A 12468-nucleotide genomic window follows, 5' to 3' on the forward strand; every position below is an offset into this window, starting at 1 on the left:
GGCTGCAGCGAGACCTGCTTCTGCTTGTCCCACATAGACAGTTCTAAGGCTCTTGATGCGATTTGTGGAGCCTGGGCCCAGCCAGTTGATCAAGAGGTCGAGCTCCTGCTCTGCGGTTAGGTTGAGGTTGGCAATGGCAGCTTTGAAGGTTGCCTTCCAGGCTCTGTAGCTCTCCGCACGGTCATCAAATTTTGAGAGACTGGTGTTAATTAGCTCTCTGCTCACCATAAACCTGGCAAACTCAGACATATCTGATCTCTCACTGCTTGTTGCCATGACAACTTGTGATGCCCCTGGGGCGTATAGGCTGTGTGGCGTGAAAGGGTGAGATGCTTCCGGGTAGAATGATGTTGCTGCAGGGTTGAGCTGTGGTCTAGCCTCTGTAGATTCTGATGACTGCCGCTTGAGCTGTGGAGGTAGGCCAGGAAACACCTGGTAGCCATCTTGCTGTAATAACTGCCCTTGAGAGGGCGCGCCTGGGCAACTGTTATTGGGTTGCTCGGGTGCTGTGGGTATCGCTGGGACTGCAGGTAGAGCTGACTTGGAGGTTTCAGTGTTGTTTGCTTGGACAGTACTGCACACTAGGGGTGGTGCAGATAACTGTTTCAGTACATAGTCGCTGGTGCGATCAACTGGATCGTCTCTCTCCTCTGGTGGTAAGCAGACTGAATCAAAGCCTTGGCTCAATGCTTGCTCAAGTAGTCTTACTTTTGCTAATGCAATTTCCTCTTCCCTCTCTGATTCAAGGATCTTTATTCGAGCCTCTGCTTCTGCTTCTGCCCTCTTGGCTTCTGCCTCCGCTTCTGCCCTCTTGGCTTCTGCCTCCGCTTCTGCCCTCTTGGCTTCTGCCTCCGCTTCTGCCCTCTTGGCTTCTGCCTCTGCCCTCTTGGCTTCTGCCTCTGCTTCTGCCCTCTTGGCTTCTGCCTCCGCTTCTGCCCTCTTGGCCGCCGCCGTCTGTGCTTCTGTTCTCGCAAGGACTTCTTTTTCGGTGAAGGAACGCCTCACTTTGGATAGCTCTGCATTTATGCGAGCCTCTAGTAATCTGTCGCTCAGGGCGGAGCTTCTAGAGCATGATGATCTGTAGGACCGCGAGGAATGTTTGGATGAATGCGATCTGTGTGATCTAGTTTCTTGCAAATGAGAGATGCGGAGTTCCACTTTATCTTTAGCGTCCAGCACCATGGCGTCTCTTTGTCTGTCTATTAATTCTGCCTCGCACAATTCTGATGGGGCTTCTTCAATATTAGAGTCTTTTAGAAAGGTTATATACCTTGTGGACAGTCTCTTGTATCTTTCATGGGCTGAGTTCAGCCGCCCGACGGCAACTTTTAAACTGGTGGCATCGCCTGAGGAGGACTTAATTCCTGATATGAGGGAGGAAACTCGTTCCCATAGCTCTTCCAGGTTGTCACATAACTCATCTTTCCTGGTGTGATAATTTTCCGTGATCTTTATAGTTGGTTTGAGAGAGTGCCTTGGTCGCGTGACTTGGTCTGCTGGAAGTGTGGATTCTACCTCCAGCTCTTCATAATGATCAGTATCAGGTTGCATTTCCTTTGTTTCATCACTGGGGAACTGTACGAGGTCCTTTTCGGCCATTTTGATTTAAGGTGCGCTGTCTCTTTAAGAAAATGAACTTTCGAATTGGGGGCTGAAAATTGCTGTGCGACTCAGATAAGGCACCCCGATAAGGTTCCTAAAGTGTTTTGAGTGAATTGCGGGGTTTTGGTTTGAGGGAGGCCCCGCGTGCGTGAACAGTTCTTATATCCTGCGAGCAAGGGTTAATATAGGATGTAGAAAGTGGCTTGGCGAGTAGTGGAGGACTTCCAGGCGAGAGTATATCTACTGCGGACACGCCGTGCTTCCCCTTGGGCTTGTGGGACGTGCACTGTTGCCGGGCAGATTTGCTGCGAGTGGGCCTGTTGCAAGGGAGGTTCCTGAGTGTGGCACTGGGCTCTGAGGGAACCTGTAGCCGGGCATTAGACTTTGAGACGGGTATTTACTGGGGTATAAGGCTTTAAGGCAGTTTTTGACTGTTCTGTCCCCACATGAAGGCGAATGAAGGTGTAACTGATAATGACCTTGTGACTGTCCTACCTTCGTATCCAAGCAGTGGAGCAGACCGGACCGGCAGATGCTCAGGTTAGATGGATCCAGACGTAGACATGAGGGTGCAATCAAACGTGGGTTTATTTGATCCAGAGCAGTGACATACAGTGATGCAGTACTGTAATGCGGTAGTAGAGTAGATGCTGTCATGTGGATGTCTTTCCGGAGGCTAACTGCTGAGGCAACTGCTGGTCAAAAACTGATGCCTTAACAAGCCAGGATGTGTGTCTCCAGTCACAAGGAGTGCAGCACTGAAAATGGCTACAGGAAGTGACCAGGACCAAGGCTGCAAAAACCACGCCCAGCAGAGAAAAACTTTATGGATAAGGAACAAGGCGTGCAGCATACAAATTCCGGCCAGCAGATGGCAGCAGAGAAACAATACGTAGAAACAACATAGTAAAAGGAGATATAATAATACAGTGCATTAATTAAATTTGAAAGAAACAGCACAGATAGCTTGACCAACCACACTACTGAGGGTTAAATGCACTTGGTGACGGGCGCAGCTTGCCCCTGATGTAGTATATGGCCAAAAAATGAACAGACTATTGCTGGTTAAATGCACTTGGTGACGGGCGCAGCTTGCCCCTGATTTAGTATATGGCCAAAAAATAAACAGACTATTGCTGGTTAAATGCACTTGGTGTGACAGCTTCACCCTGATGTAGGCTTTAGCCAAAAAACAACCACACCATTGAGGGTTAAATGCACTTGGTGACAGGCGCAGCTTGCCCCTGATGTAGTATATGGCCAAAAAATAAACAGACTATTGCTGGTTAAATGCACTTGGTGTGACAGCTTCACCCTGATGTAGGCCTTAGCCAAAAAACAACCACACCATTGAGGGTTAAATGCACTTGGTCGCAGCTTGGATGCACTTGGTCGCAGCACCGCACAAGACACAAAATGGCCGCCGATCACCCCAGAAAAAAGTGACTGACAAACGGTCTGGGCAGCCTAAAAACAGTGAGCAATTGAGTATCAGCAGCTCAATGATCCACAGCTGCAGATCGATCAATTAATCAAGTGCTTTGGAGGAGTTAATCTGCCTAATCTCGCCCTACTGTCGCAGCCGCAACCTCTCCCTACGCTAATCAGAGCAGAGTGACGGGCGGCGCTATGTGACTCCAGCTTAAATAGAGGCTGGGTCACATGGTGCTCTGGCCAATCACAGCCATGCCAATAGTAGGCATGGCTGTGACGGCCTCTTGGGGCAAGTAGTATGACGCTTGTTGATTGGCTGCTTTGCAGCCTTTCAAAAAGCGCCAAGAAAGCGACGAACACCGAACCCGAACCCAGACTTTTACGAAAATGTCCGGGTTCGGGTCCGTGTCACGGACACCCCAAAATTCGGTACGAACCCGAACTATACAGTTCGAGTTCGCTCATCCCTAATTATTGACCTATCTTGAGCATACAGCATCAATATTTAAATCACAGAAAACCCCCATTAAGATCTCAGATCTTTGGGCAGTATAAAAGAAAAAGGTGCCAAGTCTTGGGTTGTCACATATGGCCCATCAGAAATAGTCAATGGCTCAAAATAGCAAAAGGCTCTAACTTAATTTCTAGGAATGTGCTGCCAGTTGTTCCTGGGACGTGTGAACTATAGAGTGAATTGGCTATTTAAATTAACATTTGTAGACCGTAAATTAGAAGTGGGCAAAATGTTTCACTGCCTCCTTTGCCACAATTACAACATTGTAAAGAGCAATTAGAATTTCTTATTGATACCTGCTGTCAACAAGTCCAATATCATCAGTTTCCACAAAATGTGTGCCCACTCTGTCCTAAAGCTTGAAAGAACCAAAATCTAAACAAGCACCTATTTCTAAAGAGGACCTGTCACCACAAAATGTAAGGCCACCTGCAGCCAGCATAATATAGAGCAGGAGGAGCTGAGCAGATTGATAGTTTTATGGGAAATTATTTGGTAAAACTTGTATATAGAAATCAAATTTCTGGTTCATTTTTATGACTTTGTTCTATGTTACTTATGATCACTCCTATCAAACATGGAACTCTGTATTATACCTCTAACAGCTACCTAAAACAGACCAGTAGAATTGATGAAGGAGGCATGGCATTTTATTTCATCTTAACCTTTTATCATCAAATTGTTTTAGGTCCTAAATTCTGTGCTAATTAATATTTTTTTATGGTCACAGCCCAGTATTTTACTACAGAGCTCCAGATCTTCCTGTAGAAATGGATATAAAGGCATACCTCCCAAGTGTCCCTTTTTTGGAAGGACAGTCCCTCTTTGCTCCTTAATTATTATACTTCAACTTTATTTCATTATTTGGTGCAATTTTGCCTTAAAAATGTCTATAATTAGATTATTTTTGTGCTAAGAAGATTTAAATGAGTATTCTAGGGCAAGAAAATAGCTGCCCCATGAGCTGCACATGCACCAAAATCCAAATCTTATACATACCTTAATGATCCCCCGTAGCTGCAGTTTTGATGGTACCTGATCACTGCACCCCACTTCAGGCAACTGTCTCAACATGGCAGGAAAGGACTGTGAATTCTGCTCAGTAAAATCACTAAATCACTGGCTTCACCCATGACCCGCCAGTGATTGGATCTTTCACATAATGAGCCTCAAGTGTCTCTCTTTGACCATCCAAAAAGTTGGGTGGTATGTAGTGTTGATCGAGCATGTTTTGCCAAATACCTGTTCCGCTCGAGCATCTAGATGTGCTTGAGCGCCATACTCGAGTCTCCTCCCTGCACGTTTCTTGGCTGCTATGCTTGTAGCACAACCTGTGCTAAATTGCTCTGTGTTAGAGAGAGCTGTGCATAGGAAGGGACAGACAGACACGGTATTATACAAAAACTTTTCAGAGACCCAAAAGTCCTTTTAAGGACTATTGTGTGTGACAGCAGCAATATATATTTTTAGCGCATCCTGCACTAAATACCTTGTAATAGGCCACTGCGGACAGTTAAATTATGCACGCCACATCTCCTGTTTAAAGTGTGCGCATCCCTAAAATATCAGTGACAGACCAGTGTACTTTTACCGTAGACGGTGTCCACTGCGGACAGTTAAATTATCCGCACCACATCTCCTGTTTAAAGTGTGCGCATCCCTAAAATATCTGTGACATCCAGTGTACTTTTTCCATAGACTGTGTCCGCTGCCAACAGTTAAATTATGCGTGCCACATCTCCTGTTTAAAGTGTGCGCATCCCTAAAATATCAGTGACATCCAGTGTACTTTTTCCATAGACACTGCGAACAGTGACATTACCTGTGGTACCTGTCCTGTATAACGTTTCCTCATCACAAATACCTTTGTAAAAATTTTAGCGCATACACTTCCAAATCCTATGCTACTGTACGTGTGACATAATTTCAAGCATATTTAACATTTAAAATGAAGAAAGCGAGCAGTAAGGGACGGGGAAGTGGCTGTGATGCTAATGGTGCACGCGGAGGCCGTGGCCCTGGGCGTGGAGAAACTGTGCCTGCTGCCAGAGCACAAGAAAAACAATCATCCACGATACCTAGCTTCGTGTCCCAGTTTGCAGGGAGGTGCAGGACAACACTCGCAAAGTCAGCCCAGTGCAAGTAGGTGGTCGGTTGGATTGCAGCAGATAATGCTTCCAGTCGGTTAAGCACCACCCTGTCTTCCACCAAGTCCAGTCTCAGTAGCCAGGAGTCTGGTCAACACAATCCTCACCCTGATCCTCCTTCCTCCCACTATGTACAGTCTGGCCAAACAAGTGATCCCACACTCGGATATTCCGAGGACCTCTTTTGATCGCCATTATTCGATTTGGCCCTCTCGCCAAGCACGCTTGAAGAGGGACATGAGATCTTGTGCCCTGATTCCCAACCTCTTGAGCATCCACAGTCACAAGAACATGACGGTGGGGAACGGCAATTAGTGTTTAATGAGGTGGATGATGATGAGACACAGTTGCCAATGAGTCAACTGCAATTACTATTTCAAGAGGTTGATGAAGAGAATGAGACACAGTTGTCAATCACCGAGGTTGTGGTTAGGTCAACAAATCAGGAGAATGATCTACAGCCTGATCCAGCACTCTTCACAGGGCACGCTCCAGGAAGAAAACAAATGGGATGAGGTCGCTGATGGTGCCTTCGGTGCGAATGACTAGGTTTGTCACCTCCTCAAAAGGACGCATGAGCCTACAGGCATTGCGCATGAGCGTCCAGTAATGTGGCAAAATAATTCCCAGCTCCGCAGAGGCTGTCCTAGCACCCCAGTCATACAAATACTCGTTGACGGCTTTTTCTTGTTAGAACAAGCGGTCGAACATTAGAAGTGTTGAATTCCAACGTGTCGGGCTGTCGCAAATCAAGCGCCTCACTGGCATGTTGTTTCACCACTGAATGTCTAAAATGTGCGCCATGGCCATGTTGGAACACCTGAAATGGCCACACACCTTCCTGGCCTGCTTGAGGACGTCCTGTAAGCCTGGGTACTTAGACACAAAGCATTGTACTATCAGATTCAACACATGTGCCATGCACGGCACATGTGACAACTTGCCCAAATTCAATGCCGCCAACAAATTGCTTCCATTGTCACACACCACTTTGCCGATCTCCAGTTGGTGCGGGGTCAGATCCACCTGTGCGTTCAGGGCAGACAAGAGTGCTGGTCCGGTGTGGCTCTCTGCTTTCAGGCAAGTCAACCCCAAGACAGCATGACACTGTCGTATCCGGGATGTGGAATAGCCCCTGGGGAGCTGGGGGGATTCAGTTGATGTGCAGCCAGACGCCGCAGCAGAAGAGGGCTCAGCCGAGGAGGTTATCGAAGAGGATGGAGTAGGAGGAGTAGAGGAGGTGGCAGTAGGCCTGCCTGCAAGCCGTGGCGGTGTCACCAACTCCGCTGAGTTCCGTCAAGCCAGCTGTCAGACGCTGGGCAAGGGGGTGACTCTGTGACATTGGCTTCTTACGCTCAAACATTTCCTTTACAGACACCTGAATGTGGGCAGATGAGATGGAACTGCTGAAGGTGTGAGGCGGAGTGGCGGGTGGTTGAGAGGGGGCAAGGAGGACAGCAGTGGTTGACGTGGCTGAAGATGCTGGACCAGGAGGAGGATGGTGGCTTTGAGTTTGTGTGCTGCTTGTACTCATGTGTTGATCCCATTGGCGTATGTGATGCAAGATCATGTGCCTTCGCAAAGCAGTTGTACCGAGGTGGGTGTTGGACTTCCCACGACTCAGTTTCTTTTGGCACAGGTTGCAAATGGCATTGCTGTTATCAAAGGCAGACACACAAAAAAAATGCCACGCTGCTGAGCTTTGCAATGACAGCATTCTGGTGGTGGCAACAGCATGCGTTGATTGGCGTGCTGTCTGGCTGACCCCGAGTGCCGATACATGCTGTCTGACTGTGCCACTAGCTCCTTGCGACGGCCTCCCCCTGCTTCCAACTCGTCTTCTCCTTCTCTCTGTTGTACTTTCCCCCTCTTCTTGTTCTCTTCGAGCAGGCACCCACGTGGCATCCACGGACACATCATCATCATCAACCACTTCAATTGTATCTGACACCTCAGCAGCAGCGGATACAACATCATCATCATCACACTGTACGTCCATGTGTGTAATGCTGCCTGACTGAGACATATCTCTGTTATCTACATCCTCTGGCAATAATGGTTTCGCATCACTAATTTCATCCAACTGATGTGTAAATAACTCCTCTGAGGGATCAAGTGAAGCGGCTGTGGTGGCTGTGGTGGTAGTGGTGGTGGTGGTGGTGGTGGTGGCGGCGGGTGGGAGAGTGGTAACTTGAGAGCAGGTGACCAAAGCTGAGCTGGAGGAGGATGGTGCATCAAGGTTCTTAGCGGAAGCTGTTGAAGATTGGGCTTCCTGTGTAAGCCAGTCAACTATTTTCTCCGAATTTTTTGGGTTCAGGGTACGTGGCCTCTGAACACTGGGCATTATTCCAGGGCCAGTGGAAATCACAGCACCACGACCACGACGGCCCCTGTATATAAGTGGTGGGCAGTGGGCACAGTACAGTCTGTGTGGGCCTGACACACTGGCTTGCAACTGCGATTATATCACAGAGAAATAATATAAATTGAATTATTTTTATCTGCAAGGTATTGTCTGTGACACCCTGTATGGATGGTGTGCACACAGTACTGTCTGTGGGCCACACAGTCACTCACTGGCTTGCAAATGCGATTATATCACAGAGAAATAATATAAATATAATTTTTTTTATCTGCAAGGTATTGTGATGGCCGTCACATTGGCGCTGTGACTGCCATCACAGCGCCGATGTACGCACGCTACAGTGCGGTGCCTTACTTGAATTGACACTGAAATAATAGTCAGCTCGCTCCTGATGAGACATGAAATTGACCTGTCATGTTGAAACGCGTAGAGTGAATTGCGATGTCAGTAGTGTTCACTAGACAGGGCAGGATCCAATAGTGATAATTTGATCACAGTACTGCCGATGTGTGAGCGCACTCAAGCAGACGCATCGCTCATCCACTAGGGGAGCAGTGTTAGGGTGCACCAGGACCCACTGTGCTGCTTTTACTGTGTGGACCATCCATTACATTGCTAGACACATACTAGCTACTGTTAACATCTGTGGATTGGATCAACAGTGTCTGCCCCTGAGTTGAGTGCTGTATCCACTATATCCTGTGAACATAGGCTCAACATCAATCAATGTGCTCCAACACTGGATGTTTGTCATATATACACAGGTCACTTAGTCAGGCTATCAGAGTGCTGGATGGACTATTACCTGATCCCTCTCCGCACTGCTGATTTCCTGTATGCCTGATTTTATCTATACCCAATGATTTAGTCCTAATAAAGTATTTATTATTTTTGTTACTAACGTATTCATATTGAGAATAGTTTTTTAAGTTGAACGTGTACCTCATACAATATCTCTTACTGTGTGTTGAAAAGCTGTATACCAAAATATAGCTTATGTGTTAATATAAATAAAATATCAAAGGCAACAATACCAGAGTATGATGTATATAAACACCAGATAAGCAAATACTCAAGTGGTCACTATATATCTAAAATAAAAAGACACACCGCTAGGCTGAGGCTATCACACTCGCGTTTTGGGCGGATCCATCATGGATCTGCAAAAACTGATCCGTTACAATAATACAACCGCATGCATCCGTCATGAACAGATCCGATTGTGTTATCTGTAACATAGCCAAGACAGATCCGTCATGAACTCTAATGAAAGTCAATTGGAGACGGATCCGTTTTCTATTGCGCCAGATTGTGTCAGTTTCGTTAAGGCCACAGCAAAACGCTGCAGACAGCGTTTTGGTGTCCGCCTCCAAAGCGGAATGGAGACTGTATATAGGTAATGTTATCCAGCTCACCTGGTCGGCGTGTAATATCCCGTGTGCACGGAGTCAAGCCAGCAAGTTCTTGGACGTAGACAAAGTAAAATAGAAAAGACGATTCCGGCATCTATTTTAATTCCCATAAAATCTTTCTCTTTATTTAATCACATCATATGCGGAACAGTATCACAAACAAGCTGTTTACGCGTTTTGGAGACCTTCTCCTTAGTCGTAACAATGTGGTCTGCGAGTTTAGAGAAATTTAAAGACCCATGTATACTCCCCCATCTAGTGGGTGGTGGTAACATGATGTCACAAATCAATCAGCTCGCAGACTCACACCTGAAGCATCATTTACAAAGAACATAGATTTAAAATGGCCCCACATGATGCGCTACCCACATCTCCACGCTTGGGCTGAAGCAGCACAAACAGGGAAGTCTGTCTGCAAGGCACAAGCGCAGGGTGTGGGGAACCGCGCCATGCGAACAGGTCTATACAAAATATTAAGGTTCAACTAAAATGTAAGCCTGTAGCAAAAGACTTCTACATGTGAAAATGGATGACCACAGCCGCACTTTTCATATCATTGTAATAACATAAAATAAAAATACAATATAATGAAAAAATATGTTGGAATATATCCCAGTAAATGTACAATCAGAAAAGACAATGCACAAGAAAAATGCATGTGTGAGTGCTGCATGGTGACTGACGTCCTGGAACTATCATGAAACTGTATCCAGGGCTCCAATACAAAAGAAGAAACAAGCTTATCGGTAAATGTACATCAGTTCCTTCTTTTGATTGAGACCTGTTGGCACCCTTGTATTTAGCAAGAAAATCCAAAAAGCCTCTCTTAGGCCCCTTTCACACGAGCGTGCCGGATTAGGTCCGGATGCGTTCAGGGTGTGTTCAGTGAAACTCGCACTAGTCAGTTTTTTCTGCGATTGCGTTTGGTTGTTCAGTTTTTTCCGCGTGGGTGCAATGCATTTTGATGCGTTTTTCACGCGCGTGATAAAAAACTGAAGGTTTACAAACAACATCTCATAGCAACCATCAGTGAAAAACGCATCGCACCCGCACTTGCTTGCGGATGCAATGCGTTTTTCACGCAGCCCCATTCACTTCTATGGGGACAGGGCTGCGTGAAAAACGCAGAATATAGAACATGCTGCGATTTTCACGCAACACAGAACTGATGCGTGAAAAACAACACTCATGTACACAGCCCCATTGAAATGAATGGGTCAGGATTCAGTGCGGGTGCTATGCGTTCACATCACGCGTTGCACCCGCGCGGAAAACTCGCTCGTGTGAAAGGGGCCTTAGGAGTATTTTCTTTTGATAATCTCCTCCCCTACCTGGTGCCACTACTTTCTCAATTGCAAACACACGGAGGGATCCCATGTTACGTCCATGTGTGTGGATAAAATGTTTGGCAGCACCCGAGATGTTAATAATAGATGTATTAATAATATAATTCAGATGTTCAAGTATTCTGGTTTTGAATTTACGTATGGTGCTGCCAACATACATCATATGACACTCGATACATTGTATAACATAGATCACCCCCGTGGTATTGCAATTGATATAAGTTTTGATGGGGAAAGTGGTTGAGTGGTCGGCATTAGGCCTCGTTCACACTTCAGTGTTTGGTCAGTGATTTCCATCAGTGATTTGTGAGCCCAAACCAGAAGTGGAGCCTCCACAGACATGAGGTAGAAGGGAAAGATCTGCTCCTGTTCTGTGTTTAGAGTTGTACCTGGTTTTGGCTCACAAATCACTGATGGAAATCACTGACTAAACACTGAAGTGTGAACGAGGCCTTATGGAAGCTTTTTTGGACTATTACATATTTACATGTTTTACACGGGTGACTGCCACACCTGGTGAAGCCTTTGTAATTTAACCACGCGCTCTGCAATTTTTTGCACAAATAGGGAAGGAGAAAGGGAGCCTGCCATAGTTAGTGCTTTTTTGGATACTATTTTGCAGCCATTCTTCAAAGCATTGTACAGAATATTGTCATCAAATAAGATGGGTAGACATTTCCGTACTATGCTTCGTATCTCATTAAATTGTCGGCTATATGTCAGGACCAGAGTGGGCGGATCCTTACCTGTTGTATCCTTTGTTTCTGTTATTTTGGTTTCTATATGATCTTGATTTATACTTTCCCTGCTGCCTACATTATTTATGCAGACCTTTTATTTGCACTCATTTTTTTACAATAATTTTTAGTACCAAATAATAGATCAAATCTGGATTTTTGTGAAACTATATTGAAGCCCCTTTCTAACATCCACTTCGAGTATCCCCTAATTGTTAATCTCGTCATAATATTTTCGCATTCTTTTTGGAACACCACCTCTGAATTGCAGTTTCTGCGTGCGCGCATAAATTCACCCACAGGTATAGCCTTTATAACATGTGCTGGGTGATGGCTGTTTGCATGCAGTATAGTATTGCCTGGGACACCCGTCAATCTCAGGTCAAGGAAGACTATAGATTCCACCTCCACGGAATGGAGACTGATTGGAGGCAAACTGAGGCATTCTGAGCAGATCCTTTTCCATTCAGAACGCATTAGGGCAAAACTGATCCGATTTGGACCGCTTGTGAGAGCCCATGACGGATCTCACAAACGGAAAGCCAAAACGCGAGTGTGAAAGTAGCCTAAACCATCCATCTTGACGCGCGTTTAACCTACTGGCTTAATCAGGAGGTGTGTGCTATTAAAATAGTAGGGCATTTATAGACCTCCAAACATATGTGACCAATATGTGGCTCACAGCATGGTGATGCGCTCCAGAGGTCTGCGCACACAGCGCAGCGTGCTTCCGGATCACGTGCCACATGACGCGATCCAGAACGCACGCAAGCCTGGCGTGCCCTGGCCAGTGGAATGCAGCGCACCTAGGATATGCAAAAAGTGAAACTGTCAAATGATGGACAATACAAAAAGAAAAAGTGCTTGTGCATAAAAAACACATGATAAATAATGACAATAATAACAATAAT

The sequence above is a fragment of the Bufo gargarizans genome, chromosome 4 (genome assembly GCF_014858855.1).
Source record: "Bufo gargarizans isolate SCDJY-AF-19 chromosome 4, ASM1485885v1, whole genome shotgun sequence".
NCBI classification, from domain to species: domain Eukaryota; kingdom Metazoa; phylum Chordata; class Amphibia; order Anura; family Bufonidae; genus Bufo; species Bufo gargarizans.